Consider the following 13,611-nt stretch of genomic DNA (forward strand, 5'->3'; position numbering starts at 1 on the left):
GGCCGAGTGATGTCATGTGCCACCTGCATGAAAGGCCGCCCAGAGGCTCACACCAAAAGAGAGTGCTCCAGAGAAGTGGGTTTCAAACCTATTATTATTATTTTTTTTTGTAATTTTTTTTTTTTTGCAGAGGAACATTTTTTCCCATTGAAATCATTTTCAAAACCCCAAAATATATCACAAAGATGCAAGCTGACTTGCTGTGTATAAAGCTACAATGAGGAGTCCAGGATTCATTCAGCTTTCCTATCATAAGCAACAGTCCTTGAAGCTCTTTCTTGGAATTTTGGGGAGCAAGGATATACAAGAGTGTTTTCGGTAGTGGGATGTGTGTACCCTGGAGAGCTGACAAGATCATTCATTTAGGTGTTGGAAGAAAATGTTAGTAGTTGTATTTATATTTATTTTTCTTTCATCTTAAAAATTCCTATGTTTATATGCATGATAATATAATAGTCCAGTGATATATGGGCAAACATAATTTATAAACAACATATTGGGGGAACATGCTTAATTTCTTTTTTATAAGGTGCATTTTAAATTTTAATAGTTGTTTCCAAACAATTTATTTCCTGATAAAAACATACTATCAAGAGTATTTGAATACTACTGGCCTAGGAGTTGGGAAAGATGATTCATGGTGCAGCACTATTCACAGCAGCAAAGACATCAAATCAACATAGGTGCCCATTAATGGTGGATTGGATAAAGAAAATGTGGTACATATACACCATGGAATACTATGCAGCCACGACAAAGAATGAAATCATGTCCTTTGCAGCAACATGGATGCAGCTGGAGATCATTATCCTAAGAAAATTAATGCGGGAACAGAAAACTAAAAACTGCAGGTTCTCACTTACAAGTGGGTGCTAAATATTGGGTACTCATGGACATAAAGATGGAAACAATAGACACTATAGATGAATAGTGGAAGGAGAGGGAGAAAGGGGTTGAAAAACTGTTGGGTACTATGCTCAGTACCTGGGTGATGCGATCGATCATACCCCAAACCTCAGCATCATGCAATATACCCATGTAACCTGCACGTGTACCCCTTGAATCTAAAGTAAAAGTTGAAATTATAAAAAAAAATGATTCATGGGTACAGTGTAGATGATTCATGGATAGATTGTAAGAAAACTGGCTCCGTTGTTCTTGGCAGAGTGAATAGCAAGAACGTACCACAAGGGGATGGGGTGGAATTTAATATTTGGACCTTATAGTGGGCTGAATGGTGGCCCCAAAGATATCAGGTCCTAATTTCTGGAACCCATTGGAAAAAGGGTCTTTGCAGATGTGTTTACATTAAGGATCTTAAGATGAGAAAATCATGGATCATCTGTGTTGTCCCAAAATGCCATCCCAAGTGTCCTCATAGGAGAGAATCGGGGGAGATTTGACACACACACAGAGGTGAAGGTGATGTGAAGACAGAGGCAGAGATTGGAGTGATCCAGTCACAAGCCAAGGAATGCTGGCAGCCACCAGAACCTGGAAGAAGCAAGGAACAGACTCTCCCCTAAAGCCCCTGGAGTGGGGGGCAGTCCTGCTGACACCTTGATTTTAGTACGATGATGCTAGTTGCAGACTCCTGGCCTCCAGAACTATCAGTGAATGAGCAGATTTCTGTTGCATAAAGCCACCAAGTTTGTGACAATATGTTACAGCAGGTACAGGAAACAAATAAGCCCCCATCCTGGTATTTTTGTTTGTTTGTTTGTTTTTGTTTGTTTGTTTTATGTTTTTTTTGAGACAGAATCTCGCTCTGTCAGCCAGGCTCAAGTGCAGTGGCGTGATCTTGGCTCACTGCAACTTCTACCTCCCGGGTTCAAGCGATTCTTCTGCCTCAGCCTCCCAAGCAGCTGGGACTACAGGTGCATGCCACCATGCCCGACTAATTTTTGTATTTTTAGTAGAGACAGGATTTCAGCATACTGGCTAGGCTGGTCTCAAACTCCTGACCTCGTGATCCACCCACCTCAGCCTCCCAAAGTCCTGGGATTACAGGCATGAGCCACTGCACCCGGCTCCCCCACCGTTTTTTTCTCAGTAGAAGACAAACTAGATCAACAGCCCCTGAAGTGGTTTGCAAATTCAGATGCCAAAGGGGCCAAGAAGGCATACACTGTTGATTCATATTATAGAGGAGGATGGTTCAAATTGGGAATTCAAGAGGCTGAGCTTTGGTTAAAGGCAATAAAATTCAATTGCTTGTAATATTCTATACTGACCAAACTAAATATGTCCACAGACTGCTTTGGTTAATTTCTGCAACCTTTCAGTCTTAGTGGAAAAGATTTGGGGAAGCAATAGCTAAGGTCAAGTAAGTGGAATCTAGCCAATCTATTGGATGGGCACCTTTAAGCTAGAGGCTAATATGAAGAGACAGAGGTAGTTTGACACACAGATTTTAGCCGATTCTATGGGCCACATTTCATGGCCACAACTTAGAGTCAGGCAATGTACCAGGGCCAGCCTGATTCTGATAGAAAAAATTTCAACAAAGTTTCTATCAACCCCAACTTTATATTTTATACACGCACACACACACACACACACACACACACACAATCCCAGCTTTTTATATATATAATATAAAAATTATATATGATATATAAATATATATATAAAGTGAGCAGATTTCTGTTGCATAAAGCCACCACTTCATATATATATGCACTTTATATATATATCCACTATATATATATCTACTATATATATATACACACACATATATAATTCCAAGTTTACAATATTAATAAATAAACAAATCTCCAAATCTCTTACTTCCATCACTGTGGCCACCCACATAATACAAAAGGGATTGGGCCTTATCATGCCTGTGATATTCCAAATAGCTTATGGCCAGATTTTCTGGCACGTCAGGCCATAGGTAAAAGATTCTAAAATTGGAAATTTAATCTATCAGGGTCCATTTGCTTATTGTACCCAGGAAACTAGGACTACGCAAAGGTGAGTTCAGACTTTAGCTGAAATGTTCTAAAGCAAGAAATTAGCAATTGCAAGAACAATGGCAAAGGCTTCTTTGAGGAGATAAAGATTAAAGAGCAGTAATGGGGAGAGGTGCTGAATACAGTTTTCAGCCCACTTAGGTTCATATCACTTGCGTTTGGATTAATTTTATATTTAACATTAGGCCTCTGGGGCATCAGGTCCTTAAATTTAAATGGTTAATTTTTGCCAGCATATAGGACCTTTTGTAGTTTTAAAAAATCATTTTAGAGAAATTATGTACAGTTTATGCTTTTCTAGATATATTTTTATATTTATACTTTAAAAAAGCAAACACCCATGTTAATTGCCACCTACACAAAGAAAGAAAGCATTATCAGTACCCTAGAAACCTCCCAAATGTCCTTTCCATCAATCATTTCATCTCTCTCCCTACCAGATGTAATCACTATCCTGCTTTTTTATAGGAATAACTTTCTTGATTTTCTTTATGATTTTATTATCTGTGTACATGTCCCTAAACCATATTTTACCTGTTTTTGAACTTTATTTTAATGAAATCATACTCTATGTATTTTTTTCTGTCTTGCTTTCTCTGTTCAACATTGTGTTTCTAAGCTTCATGTTCTTGTGTGGTAACTAATTTGTGAATTCCTATTGCTGTGTAACATTCTATTGTATGACTATACCACAATTTATCCATTCTGTTGTTGGTGGACAGTTATTTCTAGTTTGGGGCAATTATGAACAATGAACATTCTTGTGTATATATCCTGATTAAAGAAGCATGTATTTCTTCATGTTACTATTAATAGATGATGCTAAACTGTTTTCCAAAGTGGTTGAACCAATTTATACTTTCACCAGCAGGGTGTAGGAGTTCTTGTTAGTCTACATCCTTGCAACACTTGGTATTCTAGTGCTTAAAATTTTTTGTCAAACTGATGTGATATCTCAGCATGGCTTTAATTTGCATTTTCTTGAATTACTGGTGACTTTAACCACATTTTCACTGAAATATAAAGTATGTGTATATCTGTATATGTAAAAATATATTACACATGTATACATACACATGCATATACATACATTCTTTGGCCATTTCAGTTCCTCTTCTTTGAAGTGGTTGTTTAAGCCCATTTAAAACATTATAATTTTAATTTTAGATTCAGGAGGTACATGTAGGCACATGTTTGTTGCATGAGTACATTGTATACTGGTGGGGATCGAGCTTCTAACGTACCCATTACCCAAATAGTGAACACTGTGCCTGATAATTTTTCAATCCTTGCCCCACCTACCCACCCCACTTTTGGAGTTCCCAGTATCTATTATTTCCATCTTTATGTCCATATGTACCCATAGTTTAGCTCCTACTTATAAGTGAGAACATGCAGTATTTGATTTTCTGTTTCTAATTTAGTTCACTTAGGATAATGGCCTCCAGAAACATCCATGTTGCAGCAAAGGACTTGATTTCATTCTTTTTAATGAGAGCTCACTTTTTTCTGTTGGTTTGTTTGCCTTTTCCTTATTGTTTTGTGGGAGTTCCTATTATGTGTGTTGTAAAAATATTGTCTTTCATTTTGTGGCTAACCTTTGTACTGTTTTAATTATGTCTCTGATGAACAGACATTCTTATTTTTAATGTCGTCAAGTTTATTAATCTTTTGCTTTATAGTCAGTTTTTTTGGTCTTCTTGTTTCCAAAGTTATGTGTGTTTATCACAGAAACTTTAGAAATACAGAAAGAATGAATATCACATAATTCTACCTCCCAAAGACAACCATGGTTAGCACATTGTTTGGTCATTTTTAAATGGCATATATATGTGGCATGACATTTCCTTTATGAATGAAGGATCATAGTTGCACACACACAAATATTTAGTGACACAGAGTTGAACACATGTTCTCTATTGTTAGGGAGCTTGTGGCTTATTAAGTCAGAAACATGCAAGTTTATAAATATGTACAAAACAGTGTTATAGGTCTGTTGATAGAAGAGTGCACAGCATACAGTAGAGGCCAAAGGAGGAGTGGTCATTTTTACCTGGGTGGGCCAGGAAATGCATCATCAAGGAGATGCCATGAGCTACGCAGGCAGGAAGGAGAGAATGGGCTCATCCAAAGGCTCCAGAGGCACCATAATTTGTAGTGGTCAGATAACTGAAAATTGTTTAATGCGGTTAGAATGTGGGTTGGTGGCAGGGGAAAGGTGAAGTACAGCAAGAGAAAAGCCATGAAGCTGAGAGATAAACTATCTTACAGTTTGAGGCTAGCTTCTTTTCCTAAATTTTTGTCTCTGCCTTTCCCCAGCCATTTCTGCCTTCACAGTGTCGTCCTGTAGCAATACTATCTGCCAGGGCAGATGGAACTCTTGGAGAAATACAAACAAAACCTAACACTTTGACAGTCTTTCTTCATTGTGGGATAATGAGTTATTATTTTGTTTCCTTAACATTTGGCTGAAAAATTTTCTCCTGCTAAACTTTAGACTTCCACCAGGAAGAAATTACAGGATTTAGTAAGAAAAATGGACCCAAATGAGCTGCTAGATGAAGAGATGGAGTTGTGCCCCTGAGAGCCAGAATTGCCTGGTGGTTAAGGGCACAGAATTTAGAGACAGACAGATCTGAATTTCAATCTTGGCTCTACCATTTCACATGGCAGTTTCACAGTGATGGACAAGTCGTTTAACCTGCGTTTCAGCTTCCTCCTATGTTAGTAGGAAATGATAATATTTACCTATAGGGTTATTATGAGGATTCTATGTAATAATTTATGCAAATCATCTAGGAGAATGGGAAATACTTTATACCTCATAACTACTCTGCTACTATTGCCTGTCCAAAATAAAACCAAAAAACAAACAAACAAACAAAAATCACAACCAAACAAACCCCCAAAACCTTAGAAGTTAATCTGTTCTGGGACATACTGAGTATCATTTTTTTCTTTCTTAAGGAAGTAAATTGAAATGAAACATGGTTTTTTTTCCCTCTGTTACAATTATTTTAAAATTAAATTTCTGTTTGTATCAATGTACATAGTTTAAAAAGCAAAAGATATTAAAAGATTTATAATAAAAAAGTACTAGCCTACTTTACCCATTCTCTCCTCATAGGCCTGATAGTCAGAGACAATCACTTTCAACAATTATGGCTGTTTCTGATATGCCTCCATATTTCTAAATGATATACTTAGAGATATTTTTGATTCACTAATTTTATAAGTCTGTTGACTTCCTGCTATGGTAGATGAGAATTTTGTTATATTATTCATACACATATACATGCTGTATATACTTCCCCTCCTTCATTTATCATACAGTTTTGTCACTTTTTTTATAACTTGAGTCAATATTTATAATATTATGATTTTATAAATATTATTTACCACTGAGTCAAATTTTTGTCTGTGATTACCTTTCTTTTTTGTATAACTTGTTTATCTTGAGGTCAATAATTTATTCATTTTTATTACGTTATCTTTAAACATAATATTTTTCTGCATGCTCCATCAGATCTGTTACATACCTATCAAAATTGTATTCCAAATGAAAAACTAAACTATTGAATTTTTTCTCCTGGGGATCTCATTCTTGGAGGCCTCCATCCTCTTCTAGTTGATGAAATTTTAGGCCACTGCCACAATTGTCCTCTTGAGTCTTCCTTTGCTATGTCCCTGTGTTGCAGCTTTTGTTTCCTGGATCCCATGCAATTTTCTTAGTTTAATCCCTTTTTTGTTAGAACACGTTTTCCCCCCTGTAACTTCCTAAGAAAGGATTCATGATAGATAAATGTCTGAAAATATCTACAATTCTAGCCACACACTTAATTTTTAATTTGTCTGGGTTTAGAATTCTACTTTAGAAGTCATTTTTCCTAATTGTGAAGGTATCGCTCCATTGTCTTCTAGAATCCCCTGTTAAGAAATATTATGCTATTCTGGGCTGGGCATGGTGGCTCACGCCTGTAATCCCAGCACTTTGGGAGGCCAAGGCGGGTGGATCACAAGGTCAAGAGATCGAGACCATCCTGGCCAACGTGGTGAAACCCTGTCACTACTAAAAATACAAAAATTAGCCGGGCGAGGTGGCGGGCACCAGTAGTCCCAGCTACTCGGGAGACTGAGGCAGGAGAATTGCTTGAATCTGGGAGGCAGAGGTTACAGTGAGCCAAGACTGGGCCACTGCACTCCAGCCTGGTGACAGAGCAAGACTCCGTCTAAAAAAACAAACAAACAAACAAAAAGATTATGCTGTTCTAATTCTAATCCTGTTAGGATCTTGTCTTTTTCCTGTTGTTCTGAATTTTTATATAATAAGCCTTAGTATGTGTCTTTTTGAAAATTGTTGTACTGAATTCTTGGAGGCCTCTTTTATTCTAGAGACTTATGTGCCCTTTCTGGGATGATTGCTTATATGAGTACTTTGATAATTTCTCCTCCTCTAATTTTGTTCTTTTTTTCTGAAATCACAGTTGATTGGATATTGGGTCTTCTGGATTGATCCTCTTAGGTTTCTCAGTCTTTTCTCTACTATTTTCCATCTCTTTGTAAGTTCTACTTTCTGGGGAGATTGTCCTTACTTTATCTTCTAAACCATTTGACTTTTAAAACTGTAGATATGCAATTTTAATTTCTAAGAGGTTTATTCTTGCTGGCTGTTATTTTAAAATGCCATTCTCTTCTTGTTTTGTGGTTGTATAGCTTCTCTTATCTCTCTGAGGATGTTAATTACATCTGTTTGAGATTTTCTTCTGTTCTTTTTCACTGTCTTTATTTCCTCTGGATTCTATTTTTCCCTTTGGCTGAATGGCTTTCTCTTTCTTCCTTCTTTCCTTTTCTTCCCTTCCCTCCATCTCTCCCTTCCTTCCTTCTCTTTTCTTCCCTCCTTCCCCTATTTCTTCCCTTCCTCCTTCTCCCCACTTTCTCCTCCCAGTCTTGGGAGCCAGGGGTTGATTTTGGATCTGAGTGTGTAACCTTTTGTGATCATAGCTTAATATGTGGAGACTGTACTATAAAGCTTCTCACTCTTGGCTGACCATGGGCCTTGATTTTTATCCCCTCTCAATCAATATCCAAGTATAGCATAAGCAAATGCCTTCTGGGCATAAGTGGCTTTGGTGCTCTATTAGTACTTTTTTTTTTTTTTTTTTTTTTTTTTAAGAGGAAGTTTTGCTCTCTTGCCCAGGCTAGAGTGCACGATCTCGGCTCACTGCAACCTCCACCTCCCGGGTTCAAGCGATTCCCCTGCCTCAGCCTCCTGAGTAGCTGTAACTACAGGTGTGTACCACCATGCCTGGCTAATTTTTCTATTTTTAGTAGAGACAGGGTGTCCTCTTGTTGGCCAGGCTGGTCCCAAACTCCTGACCTCAAGTGATCTGCCCACCTTGGCCTCCCAAAGTGCTGGGTTTACAGGAGTGAGCCACTGTGCCTGGCCTAGTAATACTCTTATCTCTCTGGATCTTTCACCTAAAATTTAGTCTTCGAGTTTAGCTATTTTGATGCATTTAAGGTGATTAAAACAATTTTATTCAGGGTTTTAATTTCTGTTTTCAAAGGATAGTTTTATCTGAATAACCTTATACACCATTACTGAAAACATGAAGCCCTACTTTGATATTTATATTCTCTTTGAGTATAAAGTATTGGTGATTATACTAAGGAATATATATTTAATTTCTAAGACTTTGTTATACATAATTCTTTAACCCTTGGTGAGTTCAATTAACCCAAGTTCTTTTCAGTTCTCCTTTCCCCATATTCAAAGAAACTCATACCTACTAGGCATGTTTTCTCTTATTAAGAGATACTAACACCTTCTCTGCCTGCTTCTAGGGTTTCACTATTTTCATCTTAATATGAATAATGTACATGATAATTTTAGTGTGTCAACATGACTGGGCTAAGGGATGCCTGGATAGCTGGTAAAACATGATTTCTGTGTGTGTCTGTGAGGGTGTTTCTGGAAGAGATTAGCATTTGAATCAGTAGACTAAGTAAAGAAGCTCCATCCTCAACAATGTGGGTAGCATCATCCAGGCCACTGAGGGCTCAGATAAATGAAAAAGACACAGAAAAGTCAAATTATCTCTCTTTGTGAGCTGGAACATCCATATTTTCCTGCCTTTGGACATTAGAGCTCCTGGTTCTCAGGCCTTCAGCCTCAGACTGGGAGTCCCCTGGTTCTCAGGTCTTCAGACTTGGATTGAATTACACCATGATATGGTTAGGATCTGTGTATTCACCCACATCTCATGTTGAATTGTAATCCCCAGTGTTGGAGGTGGGCCCTGGTGGGAGGTGATTGGATTATGGGGGCAGATTTCCCCTTTGGTGGTGTTCTCATGATAGTGAGTGAGATCTTCTGAGATCTGGTCATTTGAAAGTGTGTGGCACCTCTTTCTTCTGCTCTAGCCTTGTGAAATGCTGGCTCTCCCTTCACCCTCTGACATGATTGTAAGTTTCCAGAGGCCTCCCCCAAAGCCAAATAAATGCCAGCATCATGCTTCCTGTGCAGCTTGTGGAACCATGAGTGAATTAAACCTTTTTTCTTTATAAACTACCCACTCTCAGGTATTTCTTTATAGCAATGTGAGAATAGACCAATATACACCACTAGCTTTTCTGTGTCTTCAGCTTGTAGATGGCATATCATGGAACTTCTCATCTTCCATAATTGCAGGCCGTTTCCCATAATAAATCTTCTCATATATTTATACAGTTGACCCTCCATATCCGAAGGTTCCACCTTCATGGATTCAACCAATTGTGGGTCAAAAATATTTGTGGAAAAACCATAAAAATAGCAATACAACAATAAAAAATAATACAAATTTTAAGACAGTATAAAAACCATTTAGATAGCATTTCCATTGTATTAGGTATTATACTTAACCCGGAGATGGTTTAAAGTATACGAGAGGATGTGCTCAGATTATATGCAAATACCATGGCATCTGATATGAGGGACTTGAACATTTGTGGATTTTGGTATCTATAGGGGGTGGAGAGGGTCTTGGAACTAATCCCTTGCAGATACTGAGGGACACCTGTATATATACTGTTGGTACTGTTTCTCTGGATGACCATAATACAATTTATCAGATTAACTTGGTGGTACTTCGGAAAGCAAAGACCCTGCTCTCAATAAATGGTATATAAGCCAGGTAAGTTTCAGTTGGATTGGAAATGAGAAAGTAGTGGTCCTAGTAGTAGTCCCTTCTAGATGTTCTAGCAATAAGGACAGTTACTGGAAGAGATAGATGTGGAGAACAAAATGAGATGATAGGTTTGGGGAGGGAAAACAAAATGCACTTGGGAATGTAAACTAACACTCATTTAGTACTTGCTAGGTGCCACGCCAATGCTAGAGACTTTGCATAGGCTGTTTCTTTTAATGAGGTACTAGAGGGAAAGAATACAAAAGCCACTTGTCTTAAGATACTTAATAATTTTATCTTGCTGGTGATAGCTCATACTTTAATGCTTGGCCCTAAAACTATTTCCAAAAGCTAAGGGTCAAGGGGAAGTCAAATGTAAAATTGCCGCATCTGATTTTTGGTGATAACAGTCATGTCTCCATTAATAAATGGAGCAAAGAAGAACTCAAGAAATGACCCCTATTAAAAACCTCTTTGGAGCTGCTAATAAATAGCAGAATGTATTCATTCGAATTTCATATTTTTTGGCTAATGCATAACCTCTGTGAAGCCTTGCAAAACTCTTAAAGGGCCAAAAGTGAGCAGTGGGGATGCTTGGATCATCCTCAGATTGGATAATCAAGTTATTGTTAGTTTATGGAATTCATTTTCATGGTGGCAAAAGTGGGAGCTGTAGTTTATAGACCTTTCTCCTCTTGGAGCCTCTTATGGTAGTAAATACCACATCTACAAATGTAGCTCTGTGTAATACCTGGTTCTGGCATTAGGCGGGGTTTGCACCATAGAGTCTGAATGGAAGAAATGACAAGTGCAGCATTAAATGTTAGTTAGTTCAGCCTTGTTCATAGCAATTGCTTTCTCTTTCAAAGGCTAAAACCTTTAGCTGTTACAGCACTGATTGGAGGTAAAGAGCTGGCTCTCAGGAGAATACTTGTTGAAAAGAACAGGACTGTGTGACTTTGCCTCTTTAAAAATTCTACTGCTAAACCCTAGGCTGCCCTGCCTCCTTGCTATTTTTGTCCATTGGCAATTTCCCCTTGAAATGCTATCATCTAATTCTTCCCCAGGCTTTACTCAACCATGTGTTGAACTGCTAAATGCTGCTTCAGCTAATGTCACCATTCAACATAGAGCAATCTCTATGCAGTCTCTAGAAACTGCAGGAAGAAAACCCTAATCCCCCTCCAACCTCTGAGGCAAATAGCCCTCACTGTGAAGACTACAAAGATTTTGCTTACAACAGTTTTAGGGTAAAGCCAGAAATCACACAGTAAACTTTCAGGAATTCATTGATGGTATATATTTTCTCTTGACAGAACTGGATTCCCTTCAACTGGCTATAATAGCATCACTCCTTAGATTCATGCCTGGATTTTTCATCTTACCAGACGCAATGGTAAGGGCTTTATATACATCCTGTTTAACAGTACAACAACTTACGATGGAAGCATTTTTCCGTTCATTTTATGGGAGGAACCTGTGACTCAGAGATTTTTAGTGCTATTAGTGAGTTCCTAACCAAGTTCAGTCTGGCTTCCAGGCCTGTGCACTTCCAACTCTATGTTATAGCTCTTGCTGTCCATCTGAAAGAATTTCTCATCCAGGAATATTGCAGGCTGAGAACCGTATTGAAATAATTGATTCTCTTGGGAGTTTCTGTATGGTGGACCTAGTTCTGCAGTTTATGGTTAGGGAACTGGCAAATGAGTGTATATTTTTGTTACAGGGTTTCCCTGTTTCCTCTGAAAAGGACAACAACTATGTCCATGTAGATTGAAGGAAGAAATGAAGACATGACAAAAAAAAAAATTGCTAGAGCATGATTAAGAGGATTTTCAATTGTTAGACTCTTGCTTGGAGATTTATTTGATTCTTTGAACAAATAATTATTAAATACTGTATTAAGTCAGGGTTCTTTAGAGGGACAGAATCAATAGGATATATAGAAAAGGGAGTTTATTAGGGAGAATTGGCTCACATGATTACAAGGTGAAGTCCGATGATAGGCTGTCTGCAAGCAGGGGAAAGGGAGAAGCTGGCAGCGTGGCTTGGTTCAAGTCCGCAAGCCTCAAAACCAGTGAGGCTGACAGTGCCGTCCTTAGTCTGAGGCTGAAGGCCCAAGAGCCCCTGGGAGGCTGCTGGTGCAAGTCCCAGAGTCCAAAGGCCAAAGAACTTGGAGTCTGATGTCCAAGGGCAGGAGGAGTGGAAGCCAAGTATTAGGCATGGCATGGGAAGAGAGAGAGCGAGAGGACTCAGGAAACTGCTTATCCCTTCTTCTTGCTTTGTTCTAGCCACACTGGCAGCTGATTGAATGGTACCCCCGACACTGAGAGTGGGTCTTCCTTACCCAGTCCACTGACTCAAGTGTCAGTCTCCTCTGGCAGCACCCTCACAGACACACCCAGAACTATACTTCACCAGCCATCTATGCACCCCTCAATCTCGTCAAGTTGATGCATAATATTAACCATCACAAATACCTATTATGTACCAGGCATAGGTCTAGCACTGGGAATACAGTGGTGAGCAAAACAGACAAAAAAAATTCCTGCCCTCCTGGCGCCTGTAGTCCCAGCTACTCGGGAGGCTGAGGCAGGACCATGGTGCTTACATTCTAATAGGAATAGCAGGAAGACAGATTATACACAAAGTAAAACTATGTAGTGTAATAGATGGTGATAAATAGGGATATACCAGCATTTAGCTTTTGCTTCACTACTTGTTCCAAATTGGCTTTGTCACTGGCATTTTGAAATCCAAATAGCCACTTCAGTGTTGTTTCTGGCACCCCTGAACTTATGTGAGACCATTGGTCTGTGATCTTATAGGTTATCATTGAATAAAATGAGCCTAAGTAACATCAATAAAATAAAAAAGGCATGCCATTTGGACTTGTTAATATATAGTGTTCCAGGTGACTTAGAGTATAAAAGCTTCTTAAATTTGATATCGTGTTAGAGCCCCGAGGCTGCTGTAATAAAGTATCTCATACCGGTGGCTCAGAAAACAGAAATCTATTGTCTCACAGTTCTGGGGTCTAGAAGTTCAAAATCAAGGTGTTTTTAGGGTTAGTTTCTCCTGAGAGCTGTGAGGAAATAATCTATCCAATTTCTAGCTTCACTTCTAGCTTCCAGTAGCATCATGCATTCCTTGGCTTGTAAATGTCATTTTCCCAGTGTCTTTACATCATCTTCCCTCTGCAGGTGTCTGTCCTTGTGTCCAAATTTTCCCTTTTTATGAGAATACCAATTGTGTTGAATTAGGACTTCCCTAATGGCCTCATCTTAACATGATCATATGGAAAGACCATGTTTCCAAATATGCTCATATTCATAGGTCTTGGGGGTTAGGACCTAATATATTTTTTAGGAGGTCTAATTCAACCTATAACAGATATATTGATATATTTAAATTATATCATCAGTTGAAGTTTAAATGTGTATTTGGTATTGTAAGAGTAAGGTGCT

The sequence above is a fragment of the Macaca mulatta genome, chromosome X (assembly GCF_049350105.2).
Source record: "Macaca mulatta isolate MMU2019108-1 chromosome X, T2T-MMU8v2.0, whole genome shotgun sequence".
In the NCBI taxonomy this organism is placed as follows: Eukaryota; Metazoa; Chordata; class Mammalia; order Primates; family Cercopithecidae; genus Macaca; species Macaca mulatta.